The 7261-nt window shown below is 56.7% G+C and overlaps 1 long non-coding RNA gene across 1 annotated transcript; it reads right to left on the minus strand.

Moving 5' to 3' along the window:
* Positions 1-2497: 2497 nt before the first annotated feature.
* LOC116451246 lies at positions 2498-6356 on the minus strand. Its single transcript, XR_004243147.1, has 3 exons — positions 6137-6356; positions 5736-5898; positions 2498-3552 (listed from the first exon to the last, which is right to left on the minus strand). It is a non-coding gene; the product is annotated as an uncharacterized LOC116451246 (long non-coding RNA).
* Between the last annotated feature and the right edge of the window lie 905 nt (positions 6357-7261).

Below are 7261 nucleotides of genomic sequence, written 5' to 3' on the forward strand. Positions count from 1 at the left end.
TGTCATTCCACTGTCTGGGACACAGTCAGAGCTGCCCTCCTGTCTCTGAAGATCCAGACCCCAAAAGCACGGATCCTGGTGATGGAGATTGGCATTTTTTGCTCCCCCACATCGTTCTCCAAAGCAGTCAGCAACAGCATCTCTCCTTAATTAGACAGGTTGGTAATGAGAGCTGAGGGCCCCAGAGGCTTGTCTGACATCACCAGGTATTGCTGTCAAGCAGACACAGAAAAATGCACTGAGATTCAGTCAGAACATCCCCAGAATCAGGGAATTTGTCCTAAAAAAGCAGGGGCTGATGCTTTGTCTCCGGTGTGTCTCAGTGCTGGGGAGGAGGGAGGGGAGCACCTGAACGCAGGCAGATTTGGAAAACATCAAACAATGGCACAGGGGGCACTTGGGCTTCTGATGAAGAATTAATTTGGCATCAGCATAAATGTGAAAGGGAGAAGCTGGTACAGCTCAGGTGACCTTTTCCCGGAGCCGTGTGGGCTGTCATGGTGACAAATGGGACACCTGGGCACTGGCACAAAGGGGAAGCACTCCAAGGTCACCTCGGTTTGCTAAACAAGGGGTGGCTGCACTTTGGGGCCAGAGCCTGGACCCCCAAGCTGCTGTGGGAGGTGGGACTGAGGCATTCCCACTCTGGCCCCATCCCAGAGGATGGGCAGTGGTTCCAGCTGGGCAGAGACCCCAACGTGGCCACAGCAACGTGAGCATGGCATGAACATGTCATGGAAACATGAGCAGGTTCATGGTCACTCACCACTGAGCACCGGGCTCTGAGCAGCCCCTCCTGCCTCCAGAGGAAAGGGATGGCTGACACGGAGTGTCTGCTGAGGGCACCGTGCCACAGAGGGCGGGCACAGAATTCCCAGCACCTGGCATGGCACCCACCGAGAGGCTGGAGTGATGGTGGCACGGCTGGGAGCAGGGTGTCCCCCGGGCCCTGGCCCTGCCATGTGGCAGCAGCCCAAGGATCGCTCCGATGGGAGAATGACTCACAGGGACTCTGCTGCGGGTGTGTTTCCTATTAGGGCCGTTCAAGTCTCCACAATTAGGAATGCAGCTCAACCAGAGTGTGAATCCCTAATAGGAAACATTCCCCAGATGCACACGAGGGCCCCGAGGAAGATGCCAGCCCTGCAAAGGGCTGGGGGGCGAGAGCCGCCAGGATGGCTCCCACATGAGGAGGCATCAAAGGCGAGGCTGCAGTCCTGGGGTCTCCGTGGCCACTCCTGCCAACTTTGATCAGGGTTTGTCGTCTGACTCCCAAACAGTTTTTTCACACTTGTTTCCCAAGTGTGAAGAGCCCAAAGCCATGCTGGAAACTCTGAGACAATTTCGGATTCCTTTGCAACAAAGCCAAGGCCAGGACAATGGGACTTTGATGTTATTGACATATTGGTTCAGAGTTTCCTTGTTTCCATTTCCCAGCATTAGGCCGGAGCAGAGGGCTGCTGCCTTGCTCTGTTTAATTAGGTAATGTTTGTACAGTGCTCGGAGAATATAAAGTGCTCAGCAAGTGGAAAGCTTTATCCTTATTACTATGCCTTCCATATCCACTGGCTGGATTTGGTGGAGCTGCAAAAGCTTCGAAAGAGAAATAAAATAAGGTCAAGCTTATGTTACTTAAATATAAAATAAAATTGTGGTGCTGAGCAGAGGCAATGGACTGGCAGAGGCGGGGAGGGAAGAGCTCTGTGTGTCTCCGGAGCAGGGACAGCACAGACTGTGCCAAGCTGAGTCCCCTTGATGTTGTCCCAAGCTGTCCTGTCACTGTGTGTGTCCAGCGCAGACTGGACAAGCCCTTCCCAGAGGCAGCAGAAGCCAGCCCAGTTCCCTGCTGGAAAGGCCACCAATGGAGCCCCTGGTGCCCGTCACCCTTTTATCAGGTGGAGATGGGACAGCTGCGGATGGGGCGGCTGCCAAGCAGGGCCACCACGGCACTGCCAGGCACAGCTGGGCTGGACAGGGGCTCCCAGCACTGGCACATCCCCTGGAGAGTCCCTGGGTGCTGCCAGCACTGCCAGGCCACAGTGCAGCGCTCCAGAGACAGGGAAAACATCCAGCTCCTGGTGTTGCTGATCTGCCTCCCGATCCCGGGTGCTGAGGTGCTGTGAGAGGTCCTGGAGGATGCTCCGAGTGGCTGAGAATGGGACGCCCCTGCACTGCCACAGCTGCCCCCCAGCCCGGAGTGATGCTGGGGGTGCTCCCACCCAGGACTGCTCCACTCGGGCCTCACGGCTGGGGCTGGCTGAGCCTTCTCAGGCTGCTGTTCTCTTTTTCCTTCCCCTGGGTGATTTCCCCTCATTGTGATTCCTCTCCTTGCTGGTGATAAAACATTTGACGAGTTGCACTGAGGGCCCAGACTCAGCAGCCCACCCCAACCCTCCCACCCCAGCCTCTCCCCCGCCAAATATGTTTGTATTTTTAACATTTTTAGGCAACAATCTTAAACTGAAGCAGATGTGACAATGAATATTTATCTGCAGCATCTCAGTATGGGATTTTCTCTTAAACTCGATAAAATAAACTGCTCAGGATACAGAACAACATTTCTCCTAATATACAATACACAAGGGGCAGGAGGGGAATTAGCAGATGAACTCGCCATTAAAGCCATTTAAACTCAAAAGAGCAGCAGCATTTACATGCGAGGAGAACAGTTGGTGCTTTCAGTGACATCCTGGCATGTTTTCCTTCTCATTCCTGGAGGCTTGCAAACACCAGGCAGGAAGGTTCCTGCCAGGGAGGGGCAGGTGAGCAGGGGGCTCTTCCCGCAGGTGGGAGAGGCAGGAGCAGCCCCTGTCCCGAGTGGGGCACAGCTCCCATGGGATGGGATGAGGAGCAGGGTGAGGAGGGGAAGGAGAAGGCAAACGCTGCTCCAGTGACAAAGAGGTCACCAGGTCCCAGTCCCAGCCTCGTGTCTCTCCCATGGGACCATTGCTGTCCCTCCCTCCTGGGGGCTCACAGCAGCTCCCCCCTGCTGACTTCTCCGGGGTTTGTTCCCATCCAGCAGGAGAGTGGCAGTCGGGAGGAATTTTGCCCACCTGAGCTGCTTCTGTGCTTGGAGGGTGCTGGGTTCACCCTGCTGAGTCTGGTGCACACAGGGTGCTCCAGGCTCCCTGGGCTGGGACTTCTGGGCTTCCAGGGGAGGATGTGACTTTCCTGGCTCTTCAGCAGCTCCCTGTGCAGTGGAGGGTGGGATGATGTGGGATCCCTCATGCCCAGGGGTAGGATGAGCTCCTGTCCCACGGGGCGGCTGGATGCCACCATGGAGCAGCCCCACAGGACCAAACCCTGTGCTTGCTCTGGTGCTGAGAGCCCCTTCTTCCCTACCTTGCTCATCCTCAGGGCCTGGCTTTTGGGGCTCAAAGCGATCAGTGAATAAAAACTGCTGCAATCCTCGGGATGAGCACTGCGGCTCAGCCCGGCCCTGCCGGATCCGGCGGCTGCTGGAGGCAGCGTGTTCTTGTGGAGCTGGAGGGCATTGCCAACCTTGCCACGTTGTGCTCCAAGAGCCAGGCACGTTTCTCCAACCTGCTGTCTCTGACGCAAATCCAGAACAATACACAGATTAAAAATAACAACCACAACAAAAAGGCTCCACCACCACCCCAGAGAGCCTCACGCACACGGAGCCCTCCCCAAAGCCGGAGCAGGGAGTGGGCACAGTGGGTGGGTGCGAGCCCAGGTGCCTGGGCACGGGTGGGAGGCTGGAGGGGCAGCAGGAGGACCCTGAGGGTCGGTCCTATCCTGTGTCCAGGGCTGAGGCCCCCAAAGCCCCTCGTGCTCATTCACTCCCCCACAGCTCCGCAAGGGGAACGATTTGGAGGGACCAGGGACAGTCGTGCCATGATGGTGGCCCTCTGTGACCAGTCCCGCAGCTGAGCTGAGCCAGTGACCGCAGCACCACACACTGGAACATCTTGTTCCTCTTTGCTTTAGGACCATTACCCTCCTCCTCCTCCTCTCCCAGAGAGGGATCTGTGTCTCTGGGTCCTGAGGGACCCCTAAATAATGAGTCAAAGGGGCAAGGTCTCCTTTGGTCTGTGGCGACCATGAACTGGAGCCAAAAAACTGCTGACTGAAAGGGCTCAGCGGCTTCCCGAGGGGAATGGTCCCAGCTGGTGGCACTCACAGTGTCAGGAGTGGGATGGTGACTGTTTGAGCCTGGAGGGAGCATCTCCCATGCTGAACAGAGACCAGCTTGGCACAGGAGGTGCCTCCAGCCACCAGCACAGGCCCTTGGGCCAGTGAGGGCAGTGGAGGGCTTTGGAGTCCCTGTGCTTTTAAGGTAATGGGGAGGGTCTCCAGGCCCTGCCTCACCCCCTGCCCAGGCCTTTGTGGTCCTGTCTCTTCCAGCCAGCACTGCATCCCACCCCTGAGTCCACTTGCCCTGAGCAGGGATTCTCCCCTTGTGCTTGACCAGGTCTGGGCTCCCCACATGACTCCTGGGGCAATGAACATTCCCCCCTCATCCTTCATCTCCACAGCCTGGCCAGGTCCAGGCTCCCCTCGTACCTTCCCGGGGTGTGAAGGAGGAAGGATTTGATTTCCTGAGCTGTGCCCAGAGCCCCCAGGGGAGCAGGGGGACGTTCCCAGCCCAGGAGCTGCCCAGCATCCCGAGACAGGTTCTATTCATTCCCAGACTCCATGAGAGTGGCCTGATGCGATGCTGCAGCCACAGAACATTCCTCTGTAAGGAAATAAAGTGTCAGCGCCGCAGCTGTGACATCCAAGCTCCGCTTCAGTAGCGTGCCCTGGGCAGAGAGAGGCGGCGGGTTCCTGTTTAGGTTTTCGGTTACTGTGTTTGTAAAATATTTATTTTTCTTGGTGTTTCTATCCCAGCCTTTTTAGAATCCAAATATTTGGAGGCTGGAGGAGCCGTGGCCGGGCCCAGCGCTGGTCTGCTGGCTGGGCTCGGCGTGTGCCAGGCATGCTGATGGCCCCGGACCCCCCCAGACAGCCCTCAGCATCAGACAGTGTTTGAATGCAGTCTCCAGGGGTGGAGAGGGTGGTATGAGGCACTGAAAGAGCTGAGAGAGGAGAAAAAAAGGAGAAGAAAAAAGAAAAGGAAAAAAAAAGCAAGGCAGTGGCGTATAAATGAATAAATAATAGTAATAAAAAAGATCATTGGGAAGCAAAGACATTCTTTATGGTGCATTAATGTGTTTTCTCAGCTGCTCTCTTGACTCGGCACCAGCTCTCTCAGTTCCTGTCCTCGGGACACTCCGCTGGGCGCAGGAAGGTTTGTTCTGGCTGCTCTGTCCCAGTCCCGCTGCCCCTGGAGCTCCTGTCACCCACTGCCTCGTGGGGGAGCACAGAGCCCCCACCTGCCCCTTTCCCCCTGGCCTCCATGCCCATCACCATCTCCTGGCATTCAACTCTTTGGGAGAAGAGCCTCTTGCTCCAGAACAGCCCCTCAGGTGGGAAATGCCACAGGAACCCAGGGTTTTGTCCCCTTGGTGCCGCCCGGCACTGCCTCCCCCCACTCTCCGAGGCTCCCTGAGCCCATGCTTTCCTTCTCCCCCATCTCCAGCAGCTTCCCAGGGAAGGGATCCATCCCCAGAGCTGGTGGGACCCCAGCCGTGGAGGCAGCAGCTCTTATCAGGCGGCTGCCAGCTCCGTCACCACGCTGTGCTGAGTGACAGGCGCTCCCACCTGCTCGCGGCGCTGAGCACGGGGTGCTGCTGCTGCTGCTATAGAAACACCCAACTTCTTACACTCACCTCCTTTTTTCTTTCTCTCTTTTCTTCTTCCCTTTAGACCCTCAAAGCCACTTCTGAATTCCCTCATGATTCAAAGGAAGATCCGACGGTCTCTTCAGCGCAGCCGCATCCCTGCCGAGGCACCGTGTCCTGGCTGTGACAGGGTGTGGTGATCCATCCCCACCTGATGGAGAGGGAACTCCAGAGTCACCACCTGCTTTCCAGGAGCTGAGCTGAGCTGAGCTGAGCCCTCTCCTGCTCACACCGGGGCCACAGGATTCATTCCCTGTGCTGGCACTGCTCTGTGAGCTCATCGGCTGCTCCAGCAGAGCCCCACACAGAGCTCCGGTGGGTTTATTTTGCTGGCTGCTCTCACCCAGCTGTTTATTTTCTTGAGTCCCCCCCCTGAACCCACTCCACACCTGGAACTGCGCTGATGAGTTGACTTCAAAGCTGAGCTAACTCTGCAAATCCCTTCCGTGCGTGACTGTGGGGAGCAGGTGCTCCTCACTTCCCCAGGGCTGCAGAGTCCCCCAGCAGGAGAGCAGAATCCATCTCATTGCTCATTTGCCAAGCAGAGGCACTCACATGGAAAACCAGCATGTTCTCAAGTTATAGAATCACAGAATGGTTTGGGTTGGAGGGACCTTAAAGCCCATCCAGCCCCACCCCCTGCCATGGGCAGGGACACCATCCGCTAGCCCAGGTTGCTCCAAGCCCTGTCCAGCCTGGCCTTGGACACTTCCAGGGATCCAGGAGCAGCCACAGCTTCTCTGGGCAGCCTAAGCCACCAAGTCGGGACTCATCCAGCATCACCGTGGTAGATCCAGCACACCCCTTCCCATCCCTTCCTGTCCTCACTGGCTTTGGCTGACAGGGGCTTGTTCTGGGGTCAGTCCCCATGGACACTCTGCAAACCAAACCAGCTCAGTGTAAGATCCAAGGAGACATTTACTAGCACGATTTGGGCTCAAATGCAACCCTTTCTCAAAAAAAAAGAAAAAATTCCTTCAAACTAAAAGATTCTAAACAAACCTGACTCGAGAGTCATTTAATACCCTGTCAGCTTCCCTTCCCACTTCTCCCAGCTCTGGTGAGGTGAGCCGTGTCCCTCGGATTGGGGTCCTGCTCTCCCGCGCCTGCTTGGAAGGCGCAAACAAATCCTGAAGTGCAGATGCCAAAGTCACTGATCCAGAGAGATCCTTCTGGAGCTCAGCTTTGCCTCGAGCCTCAGTGCAAGGCCAGGACAGGTCATTTCACAATGTCCCCCCTTTGATTTCCATTGTATCTGCTGTGACTCCCACTTCCCACAGCGCATCCCAGCGCTGCTGCGTTCTGGAGGCATTTCGGAGTCCTGGGGGCGTTGGTCTGGGTGAGTGGCACAAGTGGTGATGCCATCAAAGCAGGACAGACTTTCCAGCTGTGTCACCTGTAAGAGTCGGGTCACCCATGTTTCGCTCCTGAGCGACCATCCAGCTTCCCTTCCCCCCCCTTCCCCTTCCCCTTCCCTTTCCCCTTCCCCTTCCCCTTCCCCTTCCCCTTCCCCT

Source organism: Corvus moneduloides, chromosome 14 (assembly GCF_009650955.1).
Source record: "Corvus moneduloides isolate bCorMon1 chromosome 14, bCorMon1.pri, whole genome shotgun sequence".
Taxonomy (NCBI): Eukaryota; Metazoa; Chordata; class Aves; order Passeriformes; family Corvidae; genus Corvus; species Corvus moneduloides.